The sequence below is a fragment of the Ciconia boyciana genome, chromosome 36 (genome assembly GCF_034638445.1).
Source record: "Ciconia boyciana chromosome 36, ASM3463844v1, whole genome shotgun sequence".
Lineage (NCBI taxonomy): Eukaryota > Metazoa > Chordata > Aves > Ciconiiformes > Ciconiidae > Ciconia > Ciconia boyciana.
In genome coordinates, this window is record NC_132969.1 from 898,403 (window position 1) to 912,000 (window position 13,598).

Here is a 13,598-nt window from a genome sequence, read left to right on the forward strand (position 1 = left end):
CCTGGAAATATAGTTTTAGTTACCTGCTGAGCAGAGTTGATGGTAGGACATTTCCTGTAACTTCTTACCTGATAGGACTAAACAGGCCTTGAGCAAGCTGGTTAGGCTTCCTAATTAAATCACTGATAACAGGAACTCAGGACATTTGTGTGGAAGATAAGCACCAAAGAAGTAGTTCAAATGGACCCCTTGTAACATCCTGAAGGCGGAAGGACCAATGAGCTAACTCAATGACTATCTATGGACAAAGGAAGCCCAAAGTTCAACTAGTGAACAATGTGAGGAAGACTATGGAAGAGCAGTGGGAGGGTGAAGAGACCTTAACCCTAATTTTACTGCGCATGCTTGGACCATGTCAATGATTACCGGGAACTCATCCCCGTAAAACTGCCCTTTTAAGGAGATCTGATTAATATGTATGATTTTGCTGTGTATGAACTGATGTGTTGTGCTAACTTAGTGGAGCACTAGTGGCAGAGGGATCCCCAGTGCTGCCCAGCGCTGCAATAACAAATTCCTGCTTAATAGTCATCCCTACTATCAAGTCCTGAGACCGGCTTTTCATGGCAAGAGTAGCCAGATGTATTGCAGCACTGGGGATTTGATTCTCCCTCCCCCCCACCTCTCTACCCCTCTGTCCTGCTCGCTGACCCTGCCTTTTCTTGCTCCATCTCTCTGCAGGGCTTCTCGTCCCTGTTGTGTTTGATTTCTCTACCTCTCTGACCTTTTCTTTCGGCCTTTCATTCTCTGGCGGCACCTCAGTCTTCTCCCTTGTCTTCCTTTTCTCTTTCCAGTCCTCTGTCCTGCTCCCCATCCCTGTATGAAATAGGGGCGGGTGCAGGCTCTGTTCTCTTGGGACTGGCGGGGGAAAAAGCAGCCCTGGGCCGAGCGCTCTCCTGGGGTTCGTCGGGGGGTTTTGGGGCCGAGCCCGTGTGCGAGCGGGGGGAGTAGGGGCAGCCCCATCTGGCTCTCAGGTTCTGCTTGTGGGGCTGGGCAGCCTCTGCCGCTCCCGGCGCAGGTCGGGCAGCGGCGGCCCGGGGGGCTCCTGCGGCGCCGGGCGGGTGCCGGTGGCCGGAGTGGCGGGGAAGGGCCGCGGCTGCGGCGGGCGGGGGTTCCTGGAGGCGGCTGGGCCCGGCTCCCCGCGGGGGTGCTTGGGGCTGCGGGGGTTTGGGGTGCGGGCCCGGCACCCCCAACCAGTGCCGGAGAAAGCGAGCCGGAAGCAGCCGTGATAAAGCGATGCCCTGCCTGTGCTGGTGCGGCCCTGCAGAGGTGTGGGGCCGGGCCCTCCGCAGTGCCCAAGCGCTCCCCAAAAGTGCACGTGTGGCCCTGGGGGTGCAGGGCTGTGGGGTGGCTCCGCTCCCCCCGCCCCGCAGCATCACGCATGGGGACCGCAAAGGGGTCGGAAAGCAGAGAGGGTGAGCTGGTTTGGGGCCTGAAAATGGAGAGCAGGTCTTGTGTTCTCGGGGCTTGAAAAGAGGCTGAGGTGGCTGACTTTGGGGCTGAGAAACGGCTTGAGTCGTGCGTTTTCAGGACCTGCCAGAGGGGACCGAGCGGTACGTTTTTGGGCTGAGGAGCAGAGGTGAAGTGCTGCATTTCTGGGACTCGGGAACAGGCTGAGCAGGTGGGTTTGTGGGCTCAGAAATGGGAGCCGGTTTGGGGGCCCAAAGCAGAAGCCAGTTTGGCTGTTTGTGCAGGGCGGGGGGAGGGCATTGGGGGCTGCGGGGGAAAGCAGAGGGTGGGCAGGGTGCACGGACCCTCCCTGGAGGGTGGGGGTCTGGTCGCGTCGGAGCCCAGAGTTCGGGAGGCCGGCATGCCCCGGGCCAGCCTCACGGTCTGAGGTGGCCTCTGGGGGGGGAAGGGTGCTTTTCAGACCCCGCACGCCCTCTTGGAGCCCAGCTCTTCTTTGTACGCTGCTGAGAATAGTTCTTAAGTACTTAATCGTACAAACTAATGAATCGGTATTTCCACAGCGTACAGCTGTGATGTTTAATAGTCATATTCCAGTTCTGACAGCGACCGCTTTCCGACCTTGTCGAAAGCCCAGACTGTGGCAAATAGCTGGAGCTCGTAAGGAGAAGGAGCTGAAATCCAGCGGAGCTTCGGTGCGGAGCTGGAGCTTCGGTTAGCCAGAGCTGTAGCGAGGAGGAGCTGGAAGCAGATGGGGTGTCCGCTGTCTGGAGCGTGCGTTAGCCAGAGGCAACGTTAGCTGAGCGGGGGCGGCCACGAGCAGGAGCGTCTATTCGCTGGAGCATCCGTCGGCCGGACTGCGCTCCCAGCGGGGCTGCAGAGCGGCCGGGCGCAGGCCGGGCTGTCCCCAGCAAGCGGCTCTGAGCAGCAGGGAGGCGAGCGGTCCTTCTGCCAGCGGGGAGCCTGGCCTCTTCCCTCGGGGATTAAATCCACGCCCTGCGCCCCTCCCTGCGTGGAGGGTGTCTCCCGGTCCCGTTCCTGGGGGTGGGGGAGAGGTGGGGGTGCCCCGGCTCTCCTGGGGCAGCCCCGCTGCGAGGGGGCGCGGGCGAGGCGGCAGCGGGAGGCAGCGGTGTCTCCCCGGTACCTGGCAAAGGGGAGAGGGGCCGGTCGGTTGGAGCTGCCGGGGTGCACGGCCTGGCCCCGCAGGGCCCCTCTGGCAGAACCCTCCCCTGTGTTTTCCCCGTCGGCTGGGTGTGACAAACAGGATCATTTTTTGCCTCCTCTTTTCCCAGTGTCACCTTCGGCGTCACGTGCAGAAAATCCTGTGTGGTCGGTCCCGCTTGCCGCTCAGGGAATCGCGCGTATGGGGCCGGGGGAGCGGGGAGAAACCTTTGCGAGTTCAGGGACGCTACAGATGCTCCGCCTGAAACCCAGAGAAAAGGCAAATCTGCTGCCAGTGCAGAAAAGGTGATGAAGACTTGCGGGTAACAGAGCATGCCTCGTTCCTGGGTTGGTCCCTTGGCAGTTCCGAAGGTTCTCCTTTCGGGTAAAAGAATGAACTTTCATCTCGGATAAATGAAGAGCTGCCTGTTACCTTCTTCAGGGTCAAGTGTTTCTCTTCTGTTTGTTCAGACTGACTTTATGGGCAAGTTGGCAAGAGCCTTTTCTTTTTATATGCACAACTACACTGTTAGTGAACTATGGTGTCAGTAGAGTTAATTTTGGAGCACCTAGATGCCAGTAGAAATAGAATGAGTGAAATGTGATGGAAACTGACATTTCAACTTGATTTTTATTCCATTTTTTTGTTTTTTCATTAGAGTGTTGATGGCATGCTGTGCTGTGGGTCAATCCGCATTCTCTTCCGTGGAGCCTTCAGTCTAGGACTTTAAAAAAAAAAAAAAAAAAGTTTGTCCTTCCAAAAAAGGACTAGTCATTCCTAGGCTTGAGGTGTAGACTTGGAGGGTCTCTGAAGTCCGTGATCAGGATTACAGCGTTGCTGCTCTTTGTCTTCACTTTCGTTAATTTCCCCACTGCTCGGTGGTGGTTGGGAGCCCCGAGTTGTCATTTTTTTTTTTCCGTCTCTAACACATTTTTTTTTCCCCCAAGGAGACGCTGCGTTTAAAAGGGAATGAGTGTCCTGGTTTCGTCTGGGATAGAGCTAATTTTCTTCCTAGTAGCTGGTATAGTGCTGTGTTTTGGGTTTTAGGATGAGAATAATGTTGATAACACAGTGATGTTCTAGTTGTTGCTAAGAAATGCTTCCACTGGTCAAGGACTTTTGAGCTTCCCACGCTCTGCCGGGCGCACGAGCAACTGGGAGGGGACACGGCCAAAAGAGTTGATGGAAGCTGGCCAAAGGGCTATTCCGTGCCATCTGGCGTCACGCTCAGTATGGAGACTGGGGGGAGTTGGCCGGGGGATAGGGATCGCTGCTGGGGGAGTGGCTGGGCATCGGTCGGCGGGTGGTGAGGGCTTGCATCCCTTGTTTTTTCCTGGGTTTTGTTCCTCTCTTGCTCTCTTGTTGTTTTCCTTCTCATGATAATTCATTCTTCTTATTATTTTGTTCCAATGATTCAACTCTTCTTATCTGAGGCCACGAGTTTTCTGACTTTTGCTCCTTGGCTTCTTTCCCCCATCCCCTGGGGGGGGAGGGTGAGCCAGCTGCTGGGTGGCACTTAATTGCCGACTGGGGCTAAACCACAACAGTTAGTTTCCTCCCAAACGTGTCCGTCGATACACTCGAGTGATGATTATTAAACCCACCAAAATGGCACCCGTCTTACAGATCTGGACTCCTTCTGAACACGTATCCATCGCACGCAAATGTCATTGGGCTACAGATCATCTGCACTTCACGCTTTGACAAGACGGCGTGCTGAGACAGGGATGAGCTCTGAAAGAAAAAAGGTACAAGGTCACGGGGTTTTTGGTCTGTTTTTTTGTGGGGGGGCACGTGTGTGTGGTTTAAAAAGAAGAGTGCGACGTTGAGTGGCGGCAGCCTGCAGAGCTCTCTTGCTGCCTGAGCTCTCCTTTTCTTCTCTCTCACTCCTCTTTCATGACTGTAATTGGAATTTGGACAACGGTAGAAGAGCAGGTAAGTTACTTGCCTGTGTAGACGTGCTGGTAATCCCAGGAAGGTCAATGCTTGAAGCCGTAGTGAATAACTTGGCCGCAAGTAGAATTTCCGAAGGAAGAAAAACAAGGCCAAGCAAATAGCAAGTTACCGAGCAATTTGCGTGGGTCCACCACATGGCAGTTTTATTGCCAAACGCTGCTGGGCAGTATGCTCCAAGCGGCTCTTTTTTTGGTAAACGTGAGTTTTCAGGAAGTTCAGGGTTGTGGGTGGCAAAACGTGTCCCTCTGTTTATGTATGCCGCTACGTAAATGTCCAGCGGCGGGGCTGTTGTTCCCTGCTCTCGATACTGCCACGGTAGTGCTGCGGTATTTAGACCCAAGAGAGGGCTTTAGGAAGGGAAGGAGAATGCCTGTTTCCTGTGAGGGCTACGAATGCTGACCCTTTTCTCTGCCGCTTTCCCGTGCGCGCGATGAAGCGGTGTTATTTTTCTCCCTTGTTCCTGGTCTAAATAGTTCTGAAGCTGTCGCTGCTGTGGGATTGCAAGTGGTGTTTCTAGGTTTTTGTGGGGTTCTAGTTACGGATCGCTTCTCCTGTGGCGAAGTGTCAAGATACGGTTTTCGGTGTAAAGCTTCAGAAACTACATCCGCTGAAATCGGCGTAGGTGAAAGTGATGTTGCGCGTGCAGCTGTGCTCGCAGGGATGCTCGGCGGCTCCTCATCAAAACAGCGAGGGGCGTGTGGCCGTCCGGAGGGTTGTGCTCTGGGTCTGAGGGCGTGCCGTCTTCTTGCTGCGCTTTTTGCTGCGTCTTTTTGCTGCGCATACCAAAGCTGCCCATGAGTCAAAAAAAGGCACGGTTGTCTAAAAAGCGCACAAGCTCTAGCGGCCTGTATCGTCAACTGTTCCAAAGACGATGCAAAACACTTTTTCCTCCGCTCAGTTGTAGTCTTCACCAAGCTTCACCAAAACAGGAAGCTTTAGATTCCTACCCAGCTTTATGCTAAAGGGTTTTTTTTCCTCTCTCAGCAGAATGTCAGCTGCCACCATTTCGCCGCGGTCGCCCTTTCTTCTGCCAGGAAAGTGCAAGACGGACGGAAAGGATCCGTAGTGGTCTGCAAGTCCACGGTATGTCTACGATGTGTGCCTGCGTTTTTCCTAAGGTACTCGTAGCGGGGACTTGAAAGTTAAGGTGAAGAATGTGCCACCTCTCCTCCTGTAGTTTTTCTGTGAAGTATTTCAACACAAATACTACGGATAGAAAAAGGCGTGTTCTGGAGCGTGCCTACGCAAAGCTGACTTCCCTCCGTTTCTTTTCTCTTCCCGAAAGCGTAATCTTCTGTGTGCTTCCTATGAAATGATACTGTGAAAATAATTTTGTACTAAAAGAGGAAAGAAACTGTTGGGAAGAGTTGAGGTGTTCAGAAGAAAGAGCCTTTGTTTTCCTGGGAAAAGCTTTCTGCTTTTTCAGTCAGTAAGGTTTTAAAATGTCTTGTAGCAGTACTTGAAAAGCCTTACTGCGATCCTAGCATCCGTACGAAAAGCCGTCAAGGTCAAAGAAGAGACGTGGCCAAAACGGGACAAATGGGCGTCGCTTCCGCGTGTTTTCCAGGCTTTCCCAAGAAGCGTTAGCAGCCTTGTAAGTACCGCCAGTGATGTGGTTTTGGTGAGTTACTGCTTCAAGAAGGTCCTTTTTCCTGAAGCTACAGTGTGTAGTTTTTGACTTCAGTTGGAAAGAGATTTTCCCGACTGGCAATCCTTCTCATTCAAAGAAGTTGCATTTGATGAACTTCCCATCGGAGCGGCTGGACGTGCCAGTAGAAGTCATCAGCAACAAGACTTTTCACTCTCTTTACAAACACCCATAAAAGTCAATTTCCTTCCAAGGACCCAAGCCCAGCACGTCTTCCAAAAGCTGATGGCATCGCTGGTCTTTGGTTCTCAGTTGTAACAGCCGAGATATGATGGAAAGGCGTTCCTCTGCATGCTTCAGTACAGCCAAAAGCATTAGCAAATCTGCCGGTCCCTTTTGGTAGCCTGATGTATTGCAGCACTGGGGATTTGATTTCTGCACCTCCCCCCCTCCTCCCCCCCCCCCCAGTGAAACCGTCTGGGGGATCTCTTATCTCACTGACTTTTCTATCAAATGGAAACTTTAAAGAGAAGTTAAAACGGTGTCATTGACAAAGCGACTGGCACTGTTGAAACTGTAAGTGCCCAATAGCTGTGGCATGCAACTTAGGAGGTGTATTTCAGCAGTGAGGTATTTGTTCTCCATGTTTCAAGAGAGAGGCAACTGAACGTTACGGGGTTTTTCCCCGGTATTTTGACGGCGTGCTCGGCAGTACTTTATTTCTGCCCCTCTTTCCATGGTGCGTTTCCCTGGCGCTTCAGTAGCGTCTCTCTTGGGCAGCGCAGCTGGGCAGATGTCCCTCCTAGTGACATAGCGCACAACCCCCCCCGGTCACATAATAACCGTGCGTTTTGGAGAGAGATGGTTTAACGGTATCCCAGCTGTGCAAGTTAAATGAATGCAAAAGGAAACTCAAATGCTTTTCTAGTGTAAGTCTTGTTGTTGGATGTCTATAAACATACGCCCACCTTTTTAGCGTAGAGTGAATTACTGAGATGTGTTCTTTATTTTCCATGTTACTCTCTAAAGGTTTACACTTCCCTTTCAGCTTTCTTAACCGAGCGAGCAAGACGTGCAGCAGCAGCAGTGCGAGGGCCGTAGCCGTCGTGGTGGATCCGTAAGCGTAGATTCTGATGACGGTCCGGCCTTGTCCTGCAGCCTCACGGGGCTGTCTCCCTGCAGCAGTGCTGGAAGGAAGGGATGAGACGTTTTCCAAGAGCAGCAAGAGCGTTCGCTTTTAGGTGAAGAAGGTGTTGAAAATCCTACCGCTTGGTCTCAATAGGGATTTGAAGCGTTGCAGTCAGTGTAGCTGTTAAAGCGTGCGCTGTATCTGGAGCGGACCCGTTTCCCTAGAATCCTGCTTTAGCTCAGCTCCTCTCCTATCCCTTATTCCGACTGAATCCCTGTACTTTCTGCTGTGGTGTTTTTTTTCATGTGCTGAAAGGGAATGTGGGGTTTTTGTTTTTCAGCGGTCTTGCTGTAAGCGTCTGGTGGTGCTCCCTAGATCCCCCCGGCCAGGTTTCCCTGCGGGTGGTGAAGCATGGTGAGGGTCAGGGGCCAGCCCTGTGGCTGGAGGCTCCTGGCTCTGTGTGCGGTGGGTGCCCCGCAGGTGGTGGGGAGAGCCCGGGGCCGAGAGGGACCGGGGCCGTTTGTTGCCCTGGGGAGTCGGTCGCAGCGCGGGAAGGGAGGGGGAAGATGGCGGAGCAGAGGCCGAGCGAGAGACGTGGCACCGTCCTCGGGCACGCTCCCCTATGGCGTGGGGCGGCTGCCAGGCTGCGGGACAGGGCCTGGGGGGGCTGCAAGCATTTGGGGGGCTGCCCCCCCCTTTATTTTTCTAGCGGAGCTCCCCTTTTTTGGTGGGGCATGTACATATGTAAATGGCCTGACGAAAGTAAGGAGCTGGCAGTTGGGGCAGATTCTCTTGTTTTGTTTGTCTTTTGGGTGTGACGAAGAAGGGGGGAGGCTGGGGAGTGATGCTGTCTATTGGGGCACCCCAGTGTCACTGGGGCGGACGATGGTGATGTGGCAGAGGAGCAGGGTGAGTGGGGGGATGGGGGGGTCACGGGACAGTTCAGCCCCCGAAAGGGGGGTGACAGCCCCCAAATGCCTGAGAATTGGTGGGGGAGGGATTAAATAATGAAAACCTGTAAATATGGGTGTGAGGCATGGAAGTAGAGAAAAATCTCTCCTTTTTATGTATATTGAAAAATTTTATGTATATATACGTCAAAAGATTTGACAAGAAAGCCCTCTGTCTACTCTCTTATAGAAAGGATGGTAGAATCTGAAAAAAATCTAAATCGAGGTATAGAGGGTTATAAAATAGAAAAAGAACTCATATATATGACTACAAAAAGGAGTTTAAAAGTGCATAAAAAGAGGATGTAGATGAAGAAATTTTAAATGGCAACAAGACAGAGCGAGCTCTCCCCAGCTGCAGTGCCGACTTCTGTCCACACAGAGGCAGCAGCGAGCACAAAAAAAAAACCAAAAACAACCTGCTATCGCGCATGCGCGGCTCCCCAGCTGCAGTACCGCCGTTGTTCCCCTGGGCGGCAGTAGAGAGCACGGGAAAATGCGGCACCGCGCATGCGCCGGGCCGCAGCAGCAGTACCGACATTTGTCCACGGGGCGGCAGGAGCGAGCACAACGAAAAAGCGGCACTGCGCATGCGCGACTCCTAGCTGCAGTACCGACGTCTGTCCGCACGGCGGCAGCAGCGAGCTCGGGAAAATGCACCACCGCGCATGCGCGGCTTCGCAGCTGCAGTACTGCATCTTGTCCACCCGGCGGCAGCAGCGAGCAGCAAAAAAAATTGCACCACTGCGCATGAGCGGCTCCGCAGCTGCAGTATCGACTTTTGTGCACACGGGGGCAGCAGCGAGTACCAAGAAATTGCACCACTGCGCATGCGCGGCTCCCAGGCTGCAGTAACCGACTGCTGTCCACCGGGCGGCAGCAGCGAGCTCGGGAATAATGCGCTGCCGCGCATGCGCATCTCCCTAGCTGCAGTACCGACCTTTGTCCACACGGTGGCAGCGGCGAGCTCGGGAAAATGCACCACCGCGCGTGCGCGGCTCCCCAGCTGCAGTACCAATCTTTGTCCACCGGGCGGCAGCAGCGAGCACTCGAAAGTCCGCCGCTGCGCATGCGCGGCTCCCTAGCTGCAGTACCGACCTTTGTCCACCGGTCGGCAGCAGCGAGCACCAAAAAAATTGCCCCACCGCGCATGCGCGCCTCCCCAGCTGCAGTACCGACGTTGATCCACTGAACGGCAGCAGCGAGCACTTGAAAATGCACCACCGCGCATGCGCGGCTCCCCCCCTGAGGTATTGACGTTTGGTCGTTGGGAGGGTCGGAAGCCGCAACTGCAGCTCGGCACCGCGCATGCGTGTGCGCGCACCAGTGGATCAGCCATCCCGGAGGGAAGTCCTCGCGTCCGGCTCTGCTCTTGCACGCTGCCGGTCATCAGCAAGTAAAAATTCTGGGCTTGGCTTTGGCATTGTGCTGTAAGGGAAAGCTCTGGGTCGGGATGTCACTTGCTTACTTGCTGTGGAATGGTCGTGTTTTTCAGCAGTCATTCCGAATAGAACGGGTTGGGTGGGGCAGGGCAGAGTAAGGGTCTTTGCAGGGACCTGGGAAGTAAAGTCTTGAACGTAGAAAAGCTTAAAGCATTTGCTGGACAGGAGGTTTCTCTGTACCCACTACATCCGTTGCTTATTAGCAGTGGCTGATGTTTGTAAGAGTACCCTGTGGAAGTGTGAACGTTCATTACTGAACTAAAACTGCTTTGGTTCTGTGTAGAAAGCAGAGGAACTACAAAACAACATATTCCCCCATCCCCCCCCCCCCCTTTATTTTTTTTTTGGTTAAACGTACCGTGTTTGCAGGGCCTTAGCTTTCTATTGCCAGACTGGGCAAAGCTTCCCAAGCTCAGTTCCCCCACAGTCACCAAAAGTCTCCCATAGTTGCCAGGATGGTGAGTTAGTTTTGGGCTTCTAGCCCTCCGTTCCGCCATTGTTTTAGTCAGATCCTGAATGCCGCTCAGTTCAAGACTCACGAGAATTGCTTAACGTTTGCATTTGGAATCATGCTTCAAACAATGTATTTTCAACAAAATTTTTTTTTGACACTAGTCAATGAACTCCTGTAATACTGGAGCAAAATGACATTTTTAGTGGTTGTTGAATCACAGAGTGATAACATCGGCATCCCTGTTTGAGCCCTTACCGCAACCGTTGCAATGTTTGTTTACAGACTGCTCGGTTCTTTTGTAAAGGTGCGTAGCTGTGGGAGGTGCGTTATTCCGAAGGTGCTACGGCGCCGATGCTCTGGCTGTTGGCAGGAATGGGCAAAGCGGAAGGCTCTGTGGCTAGGGGAGAACGGCGTGGACATGCGACCGCTCTCTCTGTTGCTCCGGAATTTCGACGGCTGGGTCGGGCTGCTAAATCGATGGAACGACTGGAAGACATTTCAGAAAAGTGAGGACTCTACTTCCCTTTATCTTTTAAAGTCGTCGTCTTTCTACAGACACCTGTCCACGGCTTAGATATTTGATTTGCGTGAAACAGACCCGGAATTTTGCTTGAAGTAGTGTTCTGATTTGCTGAAATTCCCCGTAGGCAGAGAGCAAGAATTACAAAGGTTGCTTGGTGGTTGAAGATCTCAGTGAAAGCTAACTTGCCAGAATGAGTAGGAAGCAGCCTGAATTCCAACAGAGATACCGTCTAAAAGGTCCTTTTCTTGACAGGAAAAGAGCTTCGCGAAACGTCGGCACTGTTTGCCGGGGGGCCTCCGACATACTTGTTCAGTCATCGTGGGCTTTGTGCGATTCCCGCAGGCACAATCTTGAACAAATTTTGTACGGCAGCCGGTATCTTGGCTTACTTTCTATCTCGCGCTTGGTCGCTTGCGCCTGCTAAAAACTTAATGTCGTGTCAAATGAACCCACAGGAAAACGTCCTCAACTCGTGCTGGTAGGGCAAGCCCGCTGTAGTTGATAAAATGGGAAAATAGCACGCTGTTTTGAAAAATTTGCCTTGCGAGGACAAGGGCTGTCTCCTGGCAGGCAAGTGAATTCTGTGACTGATTCCACCGCTCCGCCCGGGCACTTGAAGGAGGCAGTCCCTAAGGCAATGCAATCTAAAATGGGGGTCATTTGGGGTTTTTAATCATTTTTGAGGGATGTGAGGCTCGTGTGGGTGTTTAGCTTGTCCTGTTCTTTCTGTTCCTAATTCCGATCCCACTGACTGGCGTCAAAGAACGGTCGTGTTGTAGTCTAACAGCGTCGTCTACCAGGAGCTGGTGGAAGGCCAGGGCTTAGGTAAAGCCGATAAGGAGGATGCAGGCTGGAAAGCGGAACGTCTAAACGAGAATTACTGTCCTTGGGAGAGAAGCACATCCTGAAGAAATAGGTAAGCTAATTAAAATGTTTTGGGAACCATCCGAAACAACTAGTAGGAACGTGATAAGAAGCACCCTCCCGCAAACTATCCTCGTTATAATCCTAAAAGCCACACCCCTCGAGCTGGAGAGCCCGGCCCAAGCAGAGAGCCCTCACCGCTCAGCGTGCGCAGCGTGTTAAAGCAGCGCTGTAGCTTTAAGTTGAAATAAGAGAAATGTAGACCGATAGAAAACTGCTTTGTGTGATTACTTATGCATATGCATAGCTAGACTGGATAAATACTGTACTTGTATGACCGAACTCTGTGCTAACTTTGTGGAGCTACTGCCTAGCGCCCATCTCTGCGCAGACATGAAATAAACATACCTCTGCCCTGTGTGTATATTGGCGTCTCGCACACCGGGCAAACGACCTCACGCTTGTGGGATAACGGTTTTGGCACCCCAGATGGGACCGAGCCGACAGCCTCGCCCGGTTCGTCTTGCCGCGTCCGACGGGGAGAAGAGGCCTGAGCGGACTCCGGCGCGCACCGACCTGTCGACCGGGGACTCCTTCAGCTCCTCTCCTGCAGTCGGGCGGTGGCGACACAACGGTGCAATGCTAGTGAAAAGAGGTATTTTGGGGGGATAGGAGAAAAGGGGGGTAGGGGCAAGACCTCTCGGGAAGCAGGCACCCTCTGTTCTGTTCTGGGCTCTGCATAAGACGCACCAGGAAAGATAGGTGGCAGTAGGATAGTTCTGTTTGTTTCTACACGCCGTCCTGTTCAACAGAGGGAGACGTCCCTCGTTCTGGTTTGTGTAGAAATGCTGGGTTTTTCGGTACCGCTATGGGCGCTGCTGCTTCCCAGGAGGCACCCCTTTGCTCTCCTCTAGGATGCATCCTGAAGCATTGCAATAAATTTGGGGGAGATCCCACCACTAAGAATCGGCTAAAACGATATTGTAATCAACGGTGGCCACGATCTCGATTGGAAGATGGTGAAAAATGGCCTGAGAATGGATCCTTGAGATATAACGCTATATCGGAATGAACGTTGTTTTGTCGGAGAACGGAAAAATGGGATGAAATGCCTTATGTGGATATGGTTGTTTTGTTAAGACGCGATCGGGATATTAAGAAGAAAGGTGGTTTAGTGGATTCTAAACATCAGGTTGGAATATATGCGTTAAAAGAGAAAAAGGGAAAACCTTGTTGTATTGAATCGGAAAATTCAGAAGAGGATATTCAGCTGTTGGTAGCTCCTCCAAAACAGCCGGAATCTGATAGCTCAAGCGATAATGGAGTTGTGAGTGCTGTCTCTAAAAGAACAAGGGGACAGAAACCGATAGTTCAAACTCCCCTCAGCCAGGCTCTAGGGCCTGAAGGAAGAGCGGTATCCGTACACGTACCTTTTACTGCTTCTGATTTATTAAACTGGCAACGGGCAGTCAGGTCCTATCGAAACAATCCAGAGGGAATGTATAGTACTGTTAATCACGACTCATAATCCTAACTGGGGAGATGTACAGGCTCTCCTAGAATATTTGTTTACCCCTGAGGAGAGGAGAACAATTTTAGAGAAGGCTAGAGAGGGACTGGTCCAACAATGTGTGTGTGCGTGGGGGGGTGCCTAATACCATTATGTACCTCCCGAAAGAGGATCTGGAGTGGGAACAAACACAAGCGTGAGGGATTACAGAGGGTAAAGGAATATCCAAAGTTAAGTGCGTATGGGATTCAACATGGAGTGCAAAGGCTAAGAATTTATCTAAACTATCTGAAGTAAGGCAGGGGGATAAGGAAACCCCGTCAGCCTTCTCTGAGAGATTGTGTGAAGTAGCTCGAAAATGGACAGATCTCGATCCGGAAGATGATAGCAATTTACAGTTATTGAAGACGCTGTTTGTTGGTCAAGCGGCAGCAGATATAAGAAAGAGATTACAAAAGGTAGAGGGCGAGGATGGCATGACAATCTCGCGGTTCTCGTCAATCGCATATAAGGTACGTAATAGTCGGGAGGAAACAGAGGAGAAGGAGAAGCGGGGACGAGTAACGCCGCAAGCTTCTTTGTTGGCTGCCTTGACAGAAGACCGAGAAAAAGG

General features: G+C 52.4%; 2 long non-coding RNA genes across 8 annotated transcripts; both read left to right on the plus strand.

The window, feature by feature from the left end:
• Window positions 1-1,546: 1,546 nt before the first annotated feature.
• LOC140645663 (uncharacterized) lies at window positions 1,547-6,118 on the plus strand. Of its 7 annotated transcripts, XR_012040033.1 has the most exons (6): window positions 1,552-1,621; window positions 2,700-2,874; window positions 3,517-3,590; window positions 4,196-4,317; window positions 5,510-5,608; window positions 5,979-6,118. It is a non-coding gene; the product is annotated as an uncharacterized lncRNA (long non-coding RNA). The 7 variants fall into 7 exon arrangements; XR_012040034.1 differs by lacking the exon at window positions 2,700-2,874 and having other exon boundaries at window positions 1,547-1,621; XR_012040032.1 differs by lacking the exon at window positions 1,552-1,621 and having other exon boundaries at window positions 2,471-2,874.
• A 4,278-nt stretch (window positions 6,119-10,396) lies between these two features.
• LOC140645704 (uncharacterized) lies at window positions 10,397-12,090 on the plus strand. Its single transcript, XR_012040041.1, has 3 exons — window positions 10,397-10,594; window positions 11,375-11,527; window positions 11,965-12,090. It is a non-coding gene; the product is annotated as an uncharacterized lncRNA (long non-coding RNA).
• The last annotated feature ends 1,508 nt before the right edge of the window (window positions 12,091-13,598 follow it).